Source organism: Microcebus murinus, chromosome 17 (assembly GCF_040939455.1).
Source record: "Microcebus murinus isolate Inina chromosome 17, M.murinus_Inina_mat1.0, whole genome shotgun sequence".
Classification (NCBI taxonomy): Eukaryota; Metazoa; Chordata; class Mammalia; order Primates; family Cheirogaleidae; genus Microcebus; species Microcebus murinus.
The window spans coordinates 22,178,265-22,200,454 of NC_134120.1; the positions used below are offsets into that span (position 1 = coordinate 22,178,265).

Here is a 22,190-nt window from a genome sequence, read left to right on the forward strand (position 1 = left end):
TGTCATCCAATCCTTTTATTATCCTTATAAGCTTCTAAATTAAATGAACTCCTTCTGTGATTATTAAAGACAAATACCAGGACTAGATGGTTCCAACTGACAAGTACAGTCAATATTCTTCTAGCCTGGGCAGTAGAGAGAACTCAGAGAATAGTACTTAACTAAGGCGTGTTCCTAAATGGGTTTGTGACACATGCCACAAGCATGCAGATGACAAGAGTTGGGGACATGGTCTGTAGCTAGGGGACAATACACAATGAATAGCCCATGTAGAATCCAAACACTTTCTCATATTTTCATTATCTTCAAATTAAGGAGTCTGCATTGCCCAAGTTATAAAATAACTTGATAAAGATAAATCAAAACATACTTGATAGTATTATTTTTTAAGGATATGAGACATGCCCTAGAGGGTAAGTGCCATAGTTCATTTAGCTTCATATCTGGTCGCTGCCAGGGTTACATGAAGTGGATGGGAAATTAAAACTTGCACTCTCTGTTGTGATTTGATACCTCCATCACATCCCAACACATGCTATAGGTGTGTGGGATTCTTCAACAGAGAAGACAAGACATAGAAAGCTTGGACAGACTCCCCAAACTGGAGCACACAACAGCTAAGACTTGTTAGCTAAGTACCAAATGGTAGATAGATGCTTAAGGGTGATCAACTCTTTGGTTTTTATCCAGGAATCTCTCCCAGCTGAACTCCCAGCAAACATCAGCCCTGAAGAAACACAAGGACTTTGGGTTTTCTTAGGTGGAAGTCAGAGCCACTGTGATGAACACGATCTCACTCGATGCACCCTCTGAGGTTTGCAAAACGGATATTTAGACCTTCAGTTCACTGCTGCGGAGAGGAAAGTCTGGGGTCAGAGGGACCTTGAGAAGTCCCCTAGTCCAGTGCTTCTCTAACTTTATATGCATTGGAATCACTCTCAGGGTATGTAAAAACCAGATTGTTGGCTCTACTCCAGAGACCAGAAATTCTGATTTCATGTGAAGAGAAGGGAGAATGCACATTGCTGCAAATCTTCCAGGGGCTGCTGCTGCTGCTGGTCTGCAGAGCTCACTTTGAGAACCACTGGCCTAGTCTACGCACCTGCCCAATGCAAGAATTCCTCCTATAGCATCCCTGACATCCCTGTGACATGGTCACCAGGCAGAGAGCCATTCTGGCAGCAGGGAGCTCATTAACTCACAAGGCAGCCCAGGAAGACCTTGTGGTGAGCAGGGTTGGGGTAGGTGGTACATTTGGGATTCAGGCTCCTCAGCAAAGGTACCTGGGCATTCTCTTATGCCATATAACAAGAGAATTTGCCAGTAGGAGCCACTGAATGTCAGAGCCTGTAAGATCTTCATAATTCACTAGCCCAGTGGTTCTCCTTTGAGGTGCTCCTATACCCAGACAACACCCCGGACTAAGTGAATCACAATGTCTGGGTTAAATTCCCCAGGTGGTTCCAACGAGCAGCCAGAGTACAGACCCACTGAATGGATACGTCTCCTTCATTTTACATATGAGGAATCTGAGGCTGAGTAGAAGGGAAGGGCTCTAAACCCCCAACAGATAAACTCACTTCTTCCTTAAGCTGCCCATTCTTCATATTTCTCGAAATAGTAGAAGTCTAGTCAATAATGCTTTCCAAAGGACAATGGTATTATATATGCTTATTGCTAGAGGTTTCATTCACCTGTGGCCTCTGTGATGACAAAGGATCACATGTAACTGGCCTAGGTCCCCAAACTCCTACAACATGTGATACATCTTCGTCAATAGCTGTTGTCAGACCAACTCTGAATTCTGTAACTGTGGCTCTCAATCCCTTCCCACCCTCCACCCACAGGTGCATGGAGTTCCCCAGAGCAGGCTCCAAGCCACCCACATTGGGAAGCAGATCCTTAGCGGAGGTCGGACTCAGCTGTTCTGCTCACCCACTTTATGTGGTGGTTTAAAATGTGCTCAAAAATTATTTGACACTCCCTTCGAAAGGTTGTGCATGATTCCCCTTTCCTTTCAGTGTGGGCTGGATGCCATGACTCACTTCTAAAGAATAGAAAGAAACTGGAAATGACAGTGTGCAATTTCAGAGTCCAGGTCATAAAAGGTACTGCAACTTCCCGGTTGCTCTCTCTTGGACCATGTGCCCTGGCGTGAGCAGCTGCCATGTGATTAGGCCCCGTGGAAAGGTCTTAGGCAGAGAGGAACCGATGCCACCAGCCAATAGCCACAGGCATGACCCTGGAGGCTGATCCTCCAGCCCAAGACACCTTCAGAAGTCTGTAACCCCAGCCAACACCACAACTGTAAGCTCATGAGAGACCTTGAACTAGAACCACCCAACTAAGCAGCTTCCAAATTCCTGCCACATAGAAACTATAAGCTAATACGTGTTTGCTGTTCTAAGCTTCTGAATTGTGGGGCAGTTTGTTACACAGCAACAGATAACTAATACATCTTGCTGCCTCACTTTTTAAGTAAAAGCACTTACGCATTTTGGGATCTTGAAAGGACCCAGAAAGAACATGCAAACTATGACTCCTCCATTGCTCACAGAGTAAGGGATGGATAAACGCATCTTGAAGTCCTGCTCGGAGAGTTCAAGGTGAAAGCCTCCACGAGCAGTGCTTGATGGCCCCTGGTAGGCCCTGGAAAGACGCAGAACCAAGAGAAATTCCGGCATTTCAGCGAAACATCCAAGTACACAGGTTTGAGTTCCTGTCCTAAGGTTTACTAGTATCTGAGGAGACAAGACTCGCACAGTTGGCATTATTAGAGAATAAGGCAATTTATATTCCAGTGCTGTTCCACGGAACAGGGCTGACAGTAAACACCACAAGAGAGAAAGAAGGCAGAGCTTCCCTCAAATGACCCAAAGCACAGACTTCTAAGATGGCATCCACTGTATGGCAGTCTTAGTCACAGATAGACAGCAGATGATATTAGGAAAAGAGCAATTCAGCCATAGCCAGCCAAAGGGTGATGGAAGTCTCCCTGGACACTGGCCACACGTTTTTAGCAGCCCCCTAGCAAGAGAACCCCAGTTGGGCATGTCATTAGCTGAATGTCTGGGACAGCCCTTGGAGAGGCATTCAGCCGTGCCCCTTCCCCGGATCAGGGCAAACACTGACATGGGTCGCGTCCGTTACTTTTTGCTCTTACCCACCCTCCCAATCCAAGGCTGCCAGCTCCCGATCCTGCAGTCCATGTCCTATCTACTTCGTCAGTTTCAAGCAGCAAAGCCACCTTGACAAAGGTGACCTATAAATCTTGATGCCATTACCTCAAAGCACAGACTCTGCCTGCCAGCGGCGGTCATCAATCCACTGGGTACCAACCCTGCCTCCTCCTCCTCCAGCCCACTCGTGGCTTCTGAGGGAGCCCCTAACTCAGCCACTGGTGAACCCTCAGCCTGGAGGAGGAAGGGGCGCGACAGGGGAGATGGAGCCTGCAAAGTCCCTGTTAGGCTCCGTGGGTGCTGATGAGACCTGTCAGAATTGATTTCCTCCAGAGCCCCTCGTTGGAGATGTATCAATTACCGTGTGAAGAGCCCTACGAGAGGAAACCACAAATCAAATTTTCATTACCAGACTGAAGTGAGAAGCACCACAAGTAAAATCCATCACCGCTGATTTCTTTGAAGACGGGCCAGGAATAGATGAGAACTCGCCCCTCCCCAACGCCTTCTGCACCTGTCCGTGCCCAAATATCTGCTCACTGTATCCCCCTTCTCAATGTTCTTCCTGTGCAACTGGCTTGCAACTGTGGTGGGCACTGGCGGGTCTTCTCTGCTTTGGACAGCCCTAGTCACCCCACGACACCCAGCACCAGAGCCATCCTGAGGGTACCATCAACTTATGAGACTGCCCTGGGTAAGCCACAAAGTTGAAGGGGGTTAGTTAGGGCCGGGAGGTGAAGAGATGCAGCTGCCAGCAGGTGGCTGGGCTACGACTCAGGGCTTGTAATCTGCTCCCATCTAGGAGCAGAGGGGGGAAGCACGGCTCCCAGCTAGTACCAAGGAAGAAAACTCGGAGCTCAACAACAGACACGCAACAGACAGGGGGCAGTGCCTCCCTCACCCTATCCAGGCTAAGAAGGTGGTACTGCCCCACTCCCCCCATGTGGTTGCATTTTGGGGGCTCATCTGCTTCAAGGCTGCCCTTATCATTCATTTTAACTTCATTTTCTTTGAATACCAATATATGTGTGTTAGGGGAAGCACGACAGTGATTGCCTGGTGCCACTCTAAAAGCAAGCACGGAAGTTGAAAGGTTTGAAATCCTGAGCAGAGGCAGAGGGTGATGCAAGGACAGGATGATGCCAAGGACATGTCCCCTGTGGCCTTGTCACTGCCCCCGGGGACTCCTGTGACAGTCTCCTTTGTCTGTTGCAGGTGCATGTTCCCTCCAGCCCGTTTTCCAATTTGCAGGCAGTGAGCAGGCAAATCTGATCTCCTTCCTCACCTGCCTACACCCCGCAATGGCTCCCCTTGCCTTCAGATCAGCCCGGGCCCCTGGCCGTGGAGGACAGGCTCCCAGGGTCTGGCCTCTGCCCGTCTTCCACACAAAGATGTCCCCCACCCCCATCAAACTCTTTATTTTGGTCATCCTAAGCCACTCGTGGTTCCCCACACAAGGTGCTCTCATGTCCTCCCTCACCTCTGCTCCTGGGACACTGCCCCACCTTTTTCTCCGGGCAAATGCTGGGTGATCTTCCAAGAGTCCTGCCAGGCAGCATGTGCTCCTGGAAGCCCCCTCTGAGCCACACTCCCTCCTGCCCATGTGTGTCCCGTGGAAGCCCCAGGTGCTCCCTGCGGAGCACTAAAGCAGTACTGTGGCTGTCGCTTTACTGCTCCATCACTCACCCACACCCCCCAGACTAGCTTCATGAAGTAACTGCATCTCCCTCTTCCTCACGGCTCCAAAGCTTGCACAAGACCTAGCAAGTAGTAGGTGTTTCATAATTTTAAAAAAATCAATCTGTCAGTCTTATAGTTGGCTGAGAGGTCATTTCAATTCCTGATCTTGTGACTGTTCAGATTGGCAGCAATCAGATAATTTCCTTTTCCTAATCACACAGGTACAGCCATTATGCCCTGCCTCCTAGACCAGGGTTCTCAAAGGGTCCTCCCCGGGCCAGCAGCAGCAGCATAGGCGCCTGGGAAGGTGTCAGAAATGCATATTCTTGGACCCCACCATATATTTACTGAATCAGAAACTCTGGGGGCTTCCCCAGCAATCTGTAGTTTAACAAGCTCTCCAGGTAATTCTGCTGCACATTCAAGTTTGAGCACCAATGACCCAGAGCTGTCAAAGACCATGAGAAGCAGCTCAGACTCCACTCAGTAAGCAGCTGCGATGAACTCTCTGCCTGGCCACTTCCCCTTTTCCAGGAGAGCCGAGCCTTCTCCACAGTTGAGAGCAGCTGCATTCACCTAGGGGCCAGATGCGGAAATAATTCCCCTCCCCTTACCCCTTGGACTAAACAAGAATCACCTGGGCAACAAAGGCAACCAGGCAACACATTGCTGTGTGCTCCAGGGAGCTCTCTCACTGCTGAACCCTGGGCAGTGGGCAGGCCCTCAGCAGACACCTGCTGAGCCCGACGGAGTTCACCTAAGGCTAAATCCATGCCGGGGGCATCTTATCATTACAGAATCCAGTTTCCAATTATTTTTCTCCAAGGAACAATGTTAGACACATCAGAAGTGTGACAGGCAGATGTGCCACTCCTACCACAGCAGATTCAAGGGAACAGGGCAATTAGGAAGGTCTTGGCTGTCAGTTTCAGCTCAAAGTTCCACTGGTGGCCACAATGCAGGCTACGGTCGTGAGCTGAATTTATTAGGTTTCGCCACCCAGTCCCCCGCCAAATCACAGCATAACACATTCAGGCCTATGGAAATATCCAAAGAAGCAGAAATGTACAACTTTTTAGCACTCACATTTTTCATAAACCCTTCTATCTATCTTGTTTCATAGGTAATCATTTCTTTTGTGCACCTACTATGCACAGGTAACCCTGGTATTGCTGGCTAACCTGGGGGACTGCAATCTTGGATGTACATTAGGATCGCCTGCGGCACTTGGATAACACTAATGCCCAGACCAGATCCCAGACTGATTAAACCCAAATCTCTATCGTGGAACCCAGGCATCGGTATTTTTAAAACTCCCCAGATGATACCAATGTGCACCCTATTTGGGGTTTTAAATGAAACTGATGTCTGGACCCCACGTGACACCACATAAATCAGTCTCCAGGAGTGAAACCTGGGCATGAATGTGTACACATCTACACATACATACACACACACCTTCTCCAGGTGATTCTAAAGTAGCCAAAGTTGAGAACCACCACATAGACCGCTGGTTCCCAAACTTGTCTGCACTTTGAAAATCTTCTTTTTAAAATTCCAAAGCTCAGGCTAGACCCCAGACCAATCACAAGCTCTGGGGTGGTGGGCTGGGCACAGACATCAGTAGTTTCTGAGGATCGCCAGGTGATTCCGACGTGCAGACAAGTTTGGAAAGTACGGCATAGACGCCAAGCTCCACGACAGCAGGGTCTGTCTCACTATTTTTACTATAACTTTCCTACAGCACCTACTTTAAATATTTGTTAAACTGCATTCGATTTTTTGAGACCTCTATTCTCATGAGGTCCTTTACAACTACGCCTGCTGAAAGCAGTGATGTCTAGGACTGTATGACTCCAATAGGACTTGGCACAACAGGTACATGCTTCAGCAAACTGCATTCCACTGCTTCCCTGGCAAATCCCATCCTGGGGACTTCCGTACTCCTTACACTTTTTGGTAGTGTGTCCTTCTTCGAAATTTCTTCTACTGTTTCTCCTTTGGGTGGCTTCAGACAAAAGAAAATCTTTCCAGCTCTCTGTTCTCAGCGTGTTTAAAAACTGGGAATGGCTTTTGAGCATTCAGTGTCCAAAATTGAATTTAGGAATTGGATCTTTGTCCATTTGTGCTGCTATAACAGAATACCTGGGGCTGGGAAATTTATAAAGAACATAAATTTACTTCTCACAGTTCTGGAAGTCCAAGATCAAGGCACTGGCAGGTTTGGTGTCTGGTGAGGGTCCAGTCCAGGGGTCCTCAAACTACGGCCCACGGGCCACATGCGGCCCACCAAGGACATTTATCCGGCCCGCCAGGTGTTTTTGCCGCTGTTGCCTGTCCTGCTTAGCAGCTGACTCGTCCCGGGCCCACAGTGCGCATGTGTGGAATGTGCCCCGCACTCTCCAATGGCCCTCCAACGGTCTGAGGGACAGTGAACTGGCCCCTCTTTAAAAAGTTTGAGGACCCCTGGTCCAGTCTCTACTTTTAAGATGGTGCTTTGAATGCTGAGTCCTCTGCAAGGGAGGAAATCTGTGTGCTCACAAGGCAGAAGAGCAAAAAGCCTCTTTATAAGATATATAAAAGGACTTGACAGAGCATTAATTTATTCATGACCTAAACACTTCCCAAAAGGCCCCACCTCCCAACACTGTTGCATTAGAGATTGTTCCCAACTCATGAATTTGGGGGGGGGCACATTCAGACTTTTGCAAGTAATCTCTGCTCCCTGTTGAAGAAGGCCCTGGTTAACTGACCACATGGAAAAAGCTCGCATCTGAAGAAGCCTACGGGTAAGATAAAAATCACCACTAATTCCTCATTTCACTAATTTGATGCTGTGACCCTGGATTTACCCAACAAGTAAGGATGATTTTTCTTCATTGCAAATGTACACCAAATCCTTTTGTGGAAATGCTGACGTTTATATAGCAAGTTTGCTTTAAAAGGAGGTACGCCTGCAAAATCATTCATTAAAACTAGGAAAAATAAGCTCAATACAGTCTCTTCTTTCTGAGATTATAGGAAAAATAAGCTCAATACAGCCTCTTCTTTCTGAGATTACCTCTTCACATTTGGAGTTTTAATTCAGGATCTGCTTTTTGCCAGCTTTGACCATTCATCTAAAACCTGACGGCTTCCTAGCGCTCTGGGAGGCCGAGGCAGGAGGATCGCTCGAGGTCAGGAGTTCGAAACCAGCCTGAGCAAGAGCGAGACCCTGTCTCTACTAAAAGTAGAAGGAATTAATTGGCCAACTAAAATTATATAGGAAAAAATATTAGCTGGGCATGGTGTCCCATGCTTGTAGTCCCAGCTACTCAGGAGGCTGAGGCAGGAGGATTGCCTGAGCCCAAGAGTTTGAGGTTGCTGTGAGCTAGGCTGACACCATGGCACTCTAGCCCTGGCAACAGAGTCAGACTCTGTCTCAAAAATAAATAAATAAATAAAACCTGGTGGCCAAGACAATTATTGTTCTGTAACGATGGCAGGAGGAGAGTAGGGCTAGAAGGTGAGAGAGGTAGTCTCTGCAACCCACGTCACCTCTGATCCCCTGCGGGAGCTTCAGCAAGTTATTTGGCCTTCAGGTTCCTCCTTTATGAAACAAAAGAATAAATACTCTCGAAGATGCTTTTCATCCGGCTTAAACATCATGTGGTTCTAATTCTCTTGGTGAACAATGACATTAGTCTTGTAGAAATGGCTAAGTTTATTACTTTTGTTTTCCTAGAAATGGATAATGATTTGGGAGACAGTACCTTGAGCATCCAATTCCATAAAACAAAGATTAAGTAACTAATATATGTGCCCATAATGTACTAGACACAGTAAGGCTACAAAAAGGAGAGAGACAGCCTATGTTGATGAAATTAACGAGGAAAACAATCATATTATCTAATTGTGACTTAAGACAGAATGAAGTAGATGTTATGTCACAAAACCAGAGACGAGGCAGCTTGGAGTGTTTAGAAAAGAATGTTCCAGAATAAACAACAAAAGTTCTTTCTATCAGAGATAAAACACTGAACGTGGAATCAAGCTTGGCTTCTAGTCCCGGGCTTACCAGGTAGTTACTGTGTCATACAAGACAAGCCATCTTTCCCCTGCTTAAGTTTTCCCACCTGTAGAAGGGAAATCTTACAATATTTGCTCAACATACTGAACAATGCCACTAGGAAGCTCAAAGACGACATTGGCATGAGAGGACCTTATAAAATGCTGTGTAACATAAGTTACACAAAACCATGGAGGATGCACGTGACATACACTGACCATGTGTTTCTATAGATTTTGGCCTGAAAACCAGAATTTCTAATGAGAAAGCAGTCTAGAGGTTAAACTCAGGATAGGATCTCATAAACAGTGGCTTCTTCCTTCCCCTACCTTCTTAATTTTTCCCTTTACTTATTAAAATATATTTATTTTTAAAATTGGTATAGAAAAGTATAACATTTAAAGAAATCCCTTCCTTCATTTCAATCTCCACTTTTTCTTTACCACTACTTTTTTCTTTACCACTACTAACAATGCTATATGTGTCCTTCCAGAAAAAAGATTATGATTGCCCCATAATCATAACTGTACATTCCTGTGTCTACCTCCTGTATTAACATCAACTGCTATGCACCTTATTTTCTAGGTATCCATTACTGGAGAGGAAAGATCTTATTTCAAATAATTTAAGTTTAAGGTAATATAGTTTTAAATTACTGAAATCTGACATTGCTTTTAGGGGTGATAATTGAATAATAAGGCTATTATGATTTCTTAGCAATCGGAGAAGTGGAACGGAAAACAAGAAAGTTATTTAATATATTATGGACGCCAAATCCTGAACTCAAAAGTGTAGAGCCAAACACTTTGCTGTCTGTGCGTTAACTAAGAGAGAGAATTCAGCAGGTAAAAGACTGAGAGGTTTTTGGTTCTGGGGATCTGCTTCTGAATAAAGGGAAGAGAAAAGCTAAAGGGTTCTCGTACTGCCTTTTGCTCCATAAATGCATTTCAGGTTCACTTTCAAAGACTGCTCATAAGAAAAGGGAATTTTCAGGATTAACAAATTCACTGAATAACTTTTGAAGAAGGAAAGCATGCACAAAAATTTAGCAACTAAACTGTGGGCTTTTAACTAAAGGACTTACACTAAGAGCATTTCCACTTCAGAATCGTGTTCCCTATCTGCCTCCATCCAGAGACCCAACAAAACTAACGAGGACCTGAGTCTGTTTTTCCCTTTAATCTCCATTCAGCTCAAGAGAATAATACAGAAAAATGGACAGATATTCAGGCCACACCACGCCTACAACTATCCACGAGACGTATTCCCACAGTGTAGGAAACTCTCTCTCCTTACTCGGTATACGGTAGTGTTCTTCTGTCATTTTGATGGCATGCATTTCACTGGCTTTATTACACAGCAGATGGGTGGGTTGTTAAAGCCCTCTTCGAGTCCTATACTGTGAGTGCTGGAACTGTATAATAATTCATAAGAAATCTTTCATTTTCTTTCCTCTGACCTGCAAAGCTCAAAGCAGCCCACCGCACTGTGAGCATACCACCATTGTGATAACTCTCGCCTTCTCTTCCTGAGCGATTTACTGTAATCATCTTCCTCATTCTCCTCTTACAAATACAATCATTTCAGATTTCTGAATGTCTCTATCCCTTTTTTCTGTTGAACGAGCCGTAATACTTTATTCTGACTCCTCTGGACGCTTGGTAAAAACCTACCACATCTCCAAAGGCAGTATCTTGGTCTCTGATAAATCCAGACATTTGTTCAGCTAACTGTCTGAACTTCCTGTGGCTTTCATGTATGTTATTGAAATTGCAGCATATTATCTCTTATTAGCAGACGAGATGGTCTCAGAATGGCTGGGGAAAAACTCAAATCCAAATAAATGGAAAATTTGACAAGAGAATATAGAAAATGTCCCTGATGGATCTCAAATAACTGTACCTCTTTGGAAAAATCAGCTTAAAAGCCCAAGTTACTAATAAATAAAGGAAATTTGGCTTTTACTTAAAGGGAACCAACCTGGAGGAATTAATTTACTTCATTTCAGGCTAAGAAGTTTTCACACGTCATGGTTCATAAATTCTTATGGCTGGTAGGACTTTCTAGCCATTATGCCTCCAAAAATAATCATGGAAGGGTATATTTTCCAGGAGAATAGAAAACTCAGCCTCTTCAAAATTAATGAAGTCATTTATCACTTCTTCCAAAGGATCAAAATCTAGAATTGGGAGCAGAGTGACAGATTCGTTCTTTTATGGACAGTTATTAAAAGCTGATTGAAAGATTTCTATTTCTAGCAATTTGATAGACATATATATTCTTTCCAATGTGTGAAATATTGTAAAATTAAAATTTTAAAAATCAGCTGGACAAATTATTGTGGAACACACAACAGGATCCATGGAATGGGTTGGTCTCCAAAAAGTTGGAGGGGATACCTTCCCCCCACAACAGGCCGTGTCCAGAAAGGCAGACTCACTTTCCTCCTCTTTACCCAGTGGCTAAACACCTGAAAGCTCAGAGGGGACCCATGGTTCCCTGGATATATAGGGATTCTCTGATAGCTTAGCTGCAAGGTTTGCAGGAGAAAAGGTACTCAAAAATAGAAATAAAAGCCGCCACCCATAGCCAATGGAGCCTCTGGTAAGGTGGTGAGAGAAGACTTCCCATCGCTCAATGTCCCTTTGCCCAACCTTTTCAAACTCACCAAAATACATTTTTCTTTCTGTAAACTTCTCCAGTCTCTTGAAAGTTGGGGGGTGGGGGGAACATGTATGAGAGTTGGAGCAGGTTGGAGGAAATACATTTGACTGCTGATCTCAAGAACACATGGTTGAACATACAGCTTCGAAAAGCCAGAAGAAAAGCTTCTTTACAAACATTACAATTAATTAAGAGTCACCTGGACTCCTGAGCTGGACAAGATTGTTCAGCCTCTATGAGGTAGAGCCTTGGCCATGGATAAAAAAAAAAACAAAAAACTCTTTCTTTTCTTTTTGTTTTTTTTTTTTTTTTCGGAGACAGGGTCTCACTCTGTCACCTAGGCTGGAATGCAGTGGTTAGACCACAGCTCATGCAGTCTAGAACTCCTGGGCTCAAGGGATCCTCCCACTCTAGCCTCTGGAGTAGCTAGAGCTGGCTACAGGCATGTGCCACCACACCCAGCTAAGAAATTCTGCTTCCTATATGGAAATGTTGAAGGCCCAAGCTGAATGGAAAAAACCCTACCCAGCTAAAGTATAGTCTCCTTTTTTTTTTTTTCCAAACTTCTTACCTTCTTAACAGTTGCTATAATAGAAAACATCTTCCTCCCTCAACACTTCCCTTGGTCCCACATCCTCTTTTTGCAGGACAGTATGGACAAAAAGGAAGAAGACAGATGGAGATGGATGATTGATGAAGTTCCAGGTACCACTCCCGCGACTGCTTTCTCTGCCAGGTCACCTGTCTTACTAGGAAAAGCCTGAGGAATTGTCTCTTCTATATAGGGCAATATATCCATATTTAGCTGTATCCAGTTAGTGGAAATGTATTCATCCTCACTTCTGCTTTCCAGCTGTGACCAGGATGGCATATTGGGGGAGATGGAGAAAGTTCTCTAGTCACGGGCAGGCAAGAAGCAGCTGGTGACTCGTGCTTCTCCCTCATCAGTCTCTATGATGGGTCAGACTTGGTCCCATCTCCTGCCGGCAGTGGGGAACTGGGCAATTTGAAACAAACTTCCCAGTGAACACAACAAAGAAATCTGGATGAAATTTTAAAAAAAGAAAAAGAGAAAACAACAACAAAACACTTCCTAAAAGCACAGAAGAGCTAACTAGATGTGGAAGAATTTCAGGTTTAAGATGTGGGGGGAAAAGTAGACATAGACATGTGGGCCTGAGTAGTAGGAGCCATTTTGACCCAGGTGGGGGGACTTGTCAAACCAAAAGAAGCTGGACAGCTGAGCAGTACATTAACAGCCTCCTGGGATCAAGAGGGCATGGCCTCCTTAGGGTTAAGGCCTGGTAAATCACTTTACACTTAGGGCAGGACGTCCAAAGAGCTAGGCCCTAAGAGTAAGAGAAAACAAAAACAAACAAACTAGTCTGGCTTCATGTCATATGGGTGGTCTAGAAAATATCAAGCCCCAAAACTGACCCAGTATTGCTGGTACCCCAGAAATCCTATAAAAGCTAAATAAAATTCTCTCTAAAACTCCTGTCATCTTAATCATTATCATCCAAAGCCTCAAATTACTGAATCATCAAATGTTAAATATCACTAATTATATGATACACTATTATTTTATGTAGAGTGAAAAGAAAAATGTTACCAACTATAAATGTAAAAACCCATCAATTGTAAAACACATTCTGATTTCAGATATTAAAATGTAAAAAACAAAAAAAAATCTTAAAATGGATGAAACATGGTATTTATATGTATATTTTTTCAAAATAATATCCAGCATTCAACTGTGAGGCTGGCTTAAGAAATAAAAAAAAATAAATAAAAAAATAAAAATAATATCCAGCACAAATTTAAAGATAACCAGGCACACAAGGAGACATGACAACATAAATATGAACCAGAATCCAAACAAATGACAGAAGAAACAGATGCTTAAGTATTCTAGATAAAAAACTTACCAGAGAATATAAAATATCTATGCTTACTATGCTCATGGAAATAAAAACTGGACTTAAAAATTATGACAAGGAACCAGGAACCATATAAAGTAACATTACGGATTAGAAAAAGAACTAGAATTCTATAATGGCAATTCAGTAATTAAAAGTAAGAATGCAACATACAAATGGATTTAACCACAAATTAGATATAGCTGAAGAAGCACATTATGAGTTGGAAGACAGCTCAGAAGACACTATTCAGAATGTAACCTGGAAAGGTAAGGGAAGAAGGGGGATGAAAAACACGGCAGAGGATAAGGGATATAGAAGACACAGTGAGGAAATTTAAGATACTAAAATTACTACCTTACACCACAAATTTCCCCCAGAAGTCAGCAGTAGAGTCAGAGGACGTTCCTAGTATTCCTAAGCCCAGCTCCCTCAAAGGCCAACTATACAACTGAGGCCTGTCACATTAGCAAAGATCCAAAAGTAGTTAGCTGTGATTAAAATGTATGTGACTATGGTTATTTTACTTTTCTGTGTCATTCTCCTCATATATAAATGGAGAGAAGTGGCAGTACCCACTTCACAGGCTGTTGTGAGGATTGAGAATTAACAGCTGTGACATACTTAGCACATGTACAATGTATGTTTTCTTCCACCATGAGGATAAAGCACTCTCATCTCTCCATCTAAGCTTGCTTCAGGAACCAACAGGCAGCTCTACTACTATGAACAAAACTAGTTTATCCTGAAACATGTCACTCGAGGTGTTGGAATCATAAAACATAAGGGTTAAATGGAATTCTTCATCAAGTATGTAAACCTTTGCTATCAGAAGTGATTGTTTTCCCTTTTCACAAATGGCTTTCTATATATAATTTTTTTTTTTTTTGAGACAGCGTCTCACTCTGTTGCCCCGGTTACAGTGCAGTGGTGTCACCATAGCTCACTAGAACCTCAAACTCCTGGGCTCAAGTGATCCTCCTGCCTCAGCCTCCCAAGTAGCTGGAACTATAGGTGCACACCACCCCTGGCTAAATTTCCTATTTTTTGTAGAGACAGGGTCTCACTCTTGCTCATGCTGATCTCCAACTCCTGACTTCAAGCAATGTGCCCACTTGGGCCTCCCAAAGTGCTAGGATTAAAGGTGTGAGTCACTGTGACCAGCCCAGATCAATTTTTTAAAACCACTAAACCCAAATAGAAAGATAATTCACCAAAAAAAAAAACAAACAAACAAACAAAAAAAAAAAAACAATACAAATAGGAAACAGTCCTATAGAAAAATGTTTAGCTATACTGGTAAACAAAATGCAAATGAAGGAAACAAAGACATCCTTTTTTATTTTATCAAATAATTTAAAAAAGTAAAGTACTATATGCTATCGATGCTGTGGTGAAATTCCATCATCAGTAGCATGATGTCAACATAGGGTAAACTGGTATCCCATTTTTGTAAAGCCATTTAACACGATGCATGCATATCACTGGATGAGTGATTTCACTGTCTGGGAATATATACCAAGAAGACAATCCAAACTGTAGAAAATGTACGGACACAAAGTTGCTCACACAATGACACAGAAGGGAGAAATTGGGACCAAACTTTATGTCCACTAATAGCAAAATGTTGTAATAAATGAACTGAATTATGCAGTACTGAATTATGCAGCCATTAAAAATTATGTTTAAAAGAGATTATATTGTTTATTCCAATATTAACTAAAAAAGGCAAGAAAAAATAAAATTATATGTACAGTATGGTCTCAATTGTTCAGTTGTGTTTAAAAATGAGCTGGGGAAAAAAAGACTAAAAGTAAACACAGCAAAATATGAACAAGGTCAAAGTATCACAGGTAGGATTTGCTTATTCTTCTTGCTACTTTCCATAATGACTATATATTACTTTCCTAAATATAAAAATAATTATTTTCATTCTAATTATTTACTGTAAACACAATCCAAAACTGCACTAAAGGAAGTTTTATAATAACCTCATTCCACCAATCCAACTGCTTCAGTTTTTCTGTGGTTCTTTTCAGTACTACCTGTGCGTACACACACCTTTGGCATAGATGTAATCAGTTTGAATTAATGAGTAGCTCTCTCAGCATTAGGTGCCCTGGAAATGAGACAAGTTATCAAACCTTTTTCCTTCCTGGTCCCATTCCACCAACACACTCTAGCAACAAGGAAGACAGAAGAATGGTTTCCCAGCAGCACTGAATGTTGAATGAACAGGGCAAACTCCGCTCCCAGCCCTAGCCTCCTCACTGATCTCTGTGTACCTTTGGCAAGCCATCTAACTGCTCTCAGCCTCAGTTTCCCCATGTCTACAATGAACAAATAAAGCTGGTCATTAACCCCTAAAATCTCTTTCGGGCTTAATTTCTGTGATTATGTGTACATTTGACCCCAAATCTTCAGATAGATCTCAACTTGAAAAATTTTATACAAATCCATTTAAATACAAATGAAAAACTAGCTGTTTTTTAAAAATCCCTCCTAGAGCAAATTTTCACATAGAAAGTCTTTTTAATTTTGATAAATGTAGACATTAATATATTGCCAGATCAGTCTCAAGTAGAGCCAGGCATTTATATTTAGCATTTATATACTAAAATAAAAATTAAAACACTCTTTCTTCCTCACTAAAGCTAGGGAAAAAGATTAATTATTTAATTAACTAATTAATGAGAAATCTGAATTATGAGTTTTTAAAGTGTTTCACTATTTTAATTATAATTATTTTAATAATTATAAAAATATTAAGTTTTTAAGTACATACAGTTGTGTATAGCTTAACAACAGGGATATGTCGTTAGGTGATCGCATCGTTGTGTGAACAGAGTGTACTTACACAAACGTAGAGGGTATAGCCTACAAAACACCTGGTCTATATGGTGTAGCCTATTGCTAAGCTACAGACCTGCACAGCATGTTACTGTACTGAATACTGTAGGCAATTGTAACACAACGGTTAAGTATTTATATCTAAACACACCTAAACAGTAAAAAGATTCAGTAAAAATACAGTATTACAATCTTATGGTTCCACCATGGTATATGCATCCTTCATTGACTGAAATGTTATACTGCAGCACATGACTATACTTAAATGACTTGCCCCCCTCAAAAAAAGGGAGGACAAGTATTTTCTTCCTGGCCTGTTTTAATGCAAGGAAGTGTCATCTCAGGCTTGGGTATTTCCAAAGAGAAGTCTGAATCCATGAACTCTTATTATAAACTTTTCAAATACCATTATAGTGACCTGAAAAAGAGTTTCATTCACTTTTTGAAGCAATAACGTGGGCACTGCACAACCTTGCTGATAAGGTGCAGTAAGTTACTTCTATCCACTGGTGGAACTCAAAGCCTCCTGCTAAACTTGAACTAACCTTGCCCCTCATTCTGTCCTATGCAGCTGCTGCAGATGCTGACCTGGCATTGCTGAAAATATGGAAGTTCTTGCTTTTGAGGGCCGATATAAACAGAAGCACAGGTCACCTTGGATTTAACAATCCTATTTTGACCCATGCTCTCCACTGAAGTCCACACTTAGAGAAGCTTCTCTTGGCTCCTGCCAGTCATAGGTAGAAGACAATCCCTAGTTTCTTGTTCCTGCAAACACAGCAGTCCAGTCATTCCTTAAAACCAAAGGTAGCTTTCCCATGAGGATAATGAAAGTTAAACTCAGAGCCCCTGACGTGGTCCTCAGGGGACCCTTCCAAGGCCTGGGAGAGACCCTAGCAATGTGTCCACCTGGTCATTTTGACTTTTTCTTAAAGAGGACCCCTCAACTTACATAGTGTCAAGTCCCACCCGAACTGAATCCTCCCCTGCCACCTCCCTGCCCCACAGGTGCCCACTAGCCACTGCCTGAGCAGGAAGTGGGGATGATGGCTCTGCAACCCACACCTCTGGTATATAAGCCAGCCACACTCCAGGAGAAGAATTTGTGATTTTTTGTTTGTTTCAAAAGATGAATTTAATAATATGACCAGATTCGAATACATGGTCTGAGAAGAGGATATGTTTATTCTGCTGTCTGAAATTATTTATATGAAAAGTTCCACAAAGTTAATTATACATTTATTAACTGATCTTTGTTGAAAAAAACCAAGTTACATTAAATAAGGCCTCTCTCAGAAAAGTGGGCATAGTTATACAGCATGGTATATGATAATCAATACTCCTTAAAACAGTGGGTTGGCAAGCAGGGGTGATTTTGCTTCCAAGGGATACTTGGCAATGTCTGGAGACATTTTTGGTTGTCACAACTTGGGGAGAAAGAGTGTAGGGTGCTACTGGCTTCTCATGGGTAGAGGCCAGGGATGCTGTTAAACATCCTACAATGCACAGGACAGCTCCCCATTACAAAGAATTTTCTGGCCCACAACATCAGCAGTGCCCAGGTTGAGAATCCTTGCCTTAAAATAACGGGCATGAAGGCCAAGTTGACAGGTGGCATACAGACAGCCACCGTCTGACTTCAGCCACCACACCGCGATGAAAAGCAATGAAAGCTCCACACGTTCATGGACCAGGGGACCGTAAGGACCCTTGCCAAGAGTGGCTACGTGAGGAGGTGGTGGCATAATTTCAGGAGCACCAAGACAGGCACTTTGCCTCCCCAATTACTTCCAACACCCACTCGTCTGTGCTTGATATGCTCTCGTGGGGAACACGGCCTTTCATTCCATAATGAGGCTTAAAGTGCAAAGACCCCTGGAAGAGAGAACAGGGTGACCTACATTCATATTCAAGAGAAAGTGACTGATGACAGATTGGTTTTCCCCTGAGACCATTTTTCACACAGTGAAAGGCTCTGAACAGCTGAAAACGGAGGAGAGGCAGAGAGGGCAGCAGGCTCTGATGGGGCAGGACGGGTGAAGACACGAGCCAGAGGGGCACTGAGATGAGTGCCACCTGCTCTAGTGACGCTTTCCTCCTGAGCCCATGGGGAGGGAAGGATGCAGAGGAAAAAAGAAGTCACATTCTTGGCCATGGAGAAGAAGATTATAGGCAAGTTCAGCTCAGGTGAAAAAACTCCAGGAATGCTTGAAAGAATGGTAGGGACCCACGCAGTGCTACCCCCGCAGCTGGGGCAGGAAACAAGCGTCCCTGCCAACTGTGTGATCACGGTGAACCCCAAACTGTTCCGGGTGACATCCCCCACCTGACACCTAGCACAGTCCTTGACACATAGTAAAGTTAAATGTTCAGGCAGTGCTTGTGTTGAATGGACACTATTCCAAATGAAGAGCCATCAGATTCCTAAAGTGCTCTCTCTAGGAATGGTTTTCCTTGACACCTTTGCTGATGCTATTTCCCTCCATTTGGGAGGGAATCTCATTTTATCTTGCAAAGCCAGTTTGTTTTCTATGTAAATTCCTGATGTTGGCCTTTCTTTTTTTTTATTTATTTATGTATTTTTTCCCACCTCTACTCTGGAGGAATCCCCTTTTTTCTTGTAAGCAAGCACAGGGCCTCCAAGTAGATTCATCTGGTGCTTACCATATTGTCTATGTATCTTTCATAATGGGCTTACTTCTCAGAAAAGATTTGACGGAGGCTTGCAAGTTCATGACAAAAATAATATAATATAGTTTTTAAAATAATTTAAAATGGAGGTCAGAAATAATTTAGGAAGAAAAAGATCACTGTACCAAGAAGCTGAGGAAAAGCAGTTACCAGGAATTGCTGGAGGCCAAGGTAAAAAGATAAACAGACAAGGCATATACAGAGAGTTCTCGATGTCTCATAAAAGAAAAGCCACAATTCCATGAGGTCAGAATTATTTTTTCTGACATTAAATTCTAGGAGGAATTTGTTCCTGGCGTTTCATGTGTGCTGCCCAAGTTGTCATCTCATGTGCTTATCTCAAGAATCAGACTTCTTGAGAACAAAGACTACATCTCCGACTACATTTGCCTGACAACAACCTACATGACATTGTACGTGCTCAAATATTTGCTAATAGATTGGGGACCTATAGTTTTCTTGCCAATCTGGATATTCCAGTGTATCTCAAGGTTCCAAGATTATCAGAGTAAGAGATTCATCAAATCTCTTAGCAGGAAGGACTCTCCGACCATTTGCTTCTGCCCTAGATCCCCAGCCCTGGGCAATCACGATGAGATCTTAAAGATCCTCTCACCCCAGCACCCCTGGAGTGGGTTTGGAGTGCAGGACTGGAAGGTCCAGCTGGCCCCATCTTCATGCTTCTCTCTCCCTTCCCCTATGGGTTCATTCTTTGTTTAGTCCTTTTGTCTGTGTTTCTGTCCCAACCACAGATTTTCCACTCCTTTGAGCATTAGGGCTTTGCCTTATTCACCGTTGATTTGATTCCCTGTGATAACTAGCACAGTGCTTTGCACAAACAGACTGCCTTTTTTTTTTTATTAATGTAAGGAAATTGACTTGGAAAGACGTTCCAGAGCAGGCCTTTTCATTATTCTATCCTGCTTCTGTCTGACAAAGCTTCAAGCATAGAAGTGTACCCTGAAGCGAAGGAGACCAAGGAGCCTTCCTCCACCACACAAGCAGTCCAGAAAGGTTAAAACGCAGGTTACTAAAGGAGTTGAAGACTCAAGGGTGGGAAGACATTATATTCTCTCTCTTTTGTCTCCAAACGTGGCCTAAAAGTACACTGGGCAACACTTCAGCACAAAAGTTCTTTGCATAAGTGCTTAGCAGGTGCTCAGCAAATTTCTGTTATAATAAAGTCATAGCATAGCTACTTTAAACATAGTAGATACTCAAGAAATACCTGTTATATTGAAAAAGCCATGGCATATCACTTTTGCACATAGTAAGTGCTCAGTAATATCTATTCAATTAGAAAGTTCGTAGTGTATCTTCTTTGCATACAGTAGGTGCTCAACAAATATCTTTTACATTAAGGTGACTGTAAGACACATAGTAGCCTCCCAGTAAATTGATATTAAATAGAATAGTAGCAGATACCTGCTCCTTAGAGAACACTGGCGAGGTGACATTAATCAAAACCCAGGCACAGGGCCGGGCGCTGTGGCTCACGCCTGTAATCCTAGCTCTTGGGAGGCCGAGGCGGGCGGATTGCTCAAGGTCAGGAGTTCAAAACCAGCCTGAGCAAGAGCGAGACCCCGTCTCTACTATAAATAGAAAGAAATTAATTGGCCAACTTATATATAAAAAAATTAGCCGGGCATAGTGGCGCATGCCTGTAGTCCCAGCTACTCGGGAGGCTGAGGCAGAAGGATCACTGGAGCCCAGGAGTTTGAGGTTGCTGTGAGCTAGGCTGACGCCACGGCACTCACTCTAGCCTGGACAACAAAGCGAGACTCTGTCTCAAAAAAAAAAAAAACCCAGGCACAGATCCATGAATGGAAATGCGGGAGAGGCACGTGATGGTGGGAAGTGGCGGTGGGCACCGCGCTCATTCAGGACGCAGCGAACTCACTTCTGGCTCCCGGGTATTGATTAGCCGATTGGAATTCATTCCCCACCCAGGGGCGGGAAACGGCCGCTGCCTCCAATCGTCACTTCAGGGCTGCACCTGGAACTCCCGCCACGGCCCCTCCCGGGGCATCCGCCCACCGGGCTGCTCCTCCCGAGAGTAGCCGGCAGAACAAAAGCAAAAGCCAGCCGGGCTTCCGATTGCTTCTCCGATGGAGAGCGACCCGGGAAGAGGCTGGGGGAGCTGGCCCGGGACCAAGCGGTGATGTCAAACCCGAGCCGCTGCCCTCAGCCGCCCGCCCTCTCCGACAGATTCGGGCTCGGATCGCTGAGCAGGGGAAAGCGGCCGGGCTCCCTCCGTCCCCTCTTCCCGGGGCCACCGAACCGCAGAGGGGGCGCCTCGGTCGGGTGGGGCGGGGGGGACAGCGCTATTTTAACCCTTGAAAGAGGAGAAGAGGAGGCTGGAGGGGAGCATTATAAGGGACTGAGGCAGACCCCCAAACCGGGATCCGGATCTGAACTCGCAGTGCGACCCCAAACGCGCGGGACTGTCCCCGGGGATGGGGGCCCCTCGCGGCGCCGGTCCTTACGTCCCCTTCCCCTTACCCGCAGGGTAGCTCAGCAGCCACCTTCCCATCCAAGCCCGCGACCCAGGACGACACCGACACCGGTGCGCACAGTCCGCCCAGGAAAAGGGCACCGAGGGCGGCCGGGGTGGGTCCCGCGGGAGACACCCCGCCGCTCCGGAGCTGGCCAGTTTGGCATCTGCCTGCCTCGGGGGTTGTCGTTAAGGGGAGGCGGGGTTGCAGAGCGAGCGGGAAGTGTCATTTCTTCCCTTCTCCCCGCTGCTCCGGAGCCCGGCGAACTCCGAGGGGCGCGGGCGGCGGCGGCGGGCGGAGGGGAGCCACTTACCCGCGGCGGAGCCCGAGCGCGCGGCGGCCCGGGCGCGAGCTGCGCCTTTGTCTGCGGCCGCGGCGCCGGCGCGCTCGGCCAGGCCGGTCCCAGCCCCGGCGCGCGGCGAGCTCCCGCGGGCGCCCCGACAGCCCGGCTGGCGGCTCCCGCTCGGGCTCGGGCTCCGGCCCCCGCCTCGCCGCCGCGGCTCCGCCCCGCGCGCGGCCCCGCCCCCGGCCCGCCGGGCCCCCACCTGCTGCGGCGGCGGCGCGGGGGAGCGGGCTCCTGGGCGGCCGCCTCCGCGCGCGCCCCGCTCCTCCCTCCCGCAGCCTCCCGGCCGCGCTGTTCGGGTCGAGTGCGCGCGGCGGAGCC

General features: G+C 44.9%; 1 protein-coding gene across 1 annotated transcript in view; it reads right to left on the minus strand.

Moving 5' to 3' along the window:
* The window catches only part of MAPK4 (mitogen-activated protein kinase 4), a 149,170-nt gene extending 127,259 nt beyond the window's left edge, over positions 1-21,911 (minus strand). The window contains exon 1 of the mRNA XM_012769840.3: positions 21,840-21,911. The gene's annotated coding sequence lies outside the window, so the exon portion shown is untranslated. The remainder of the gene's footprint in view (positions 1-21,839) is intronic.
* Between the last annotated feature and the right edge of the window lie 279 nt (positions 21,912-22,190).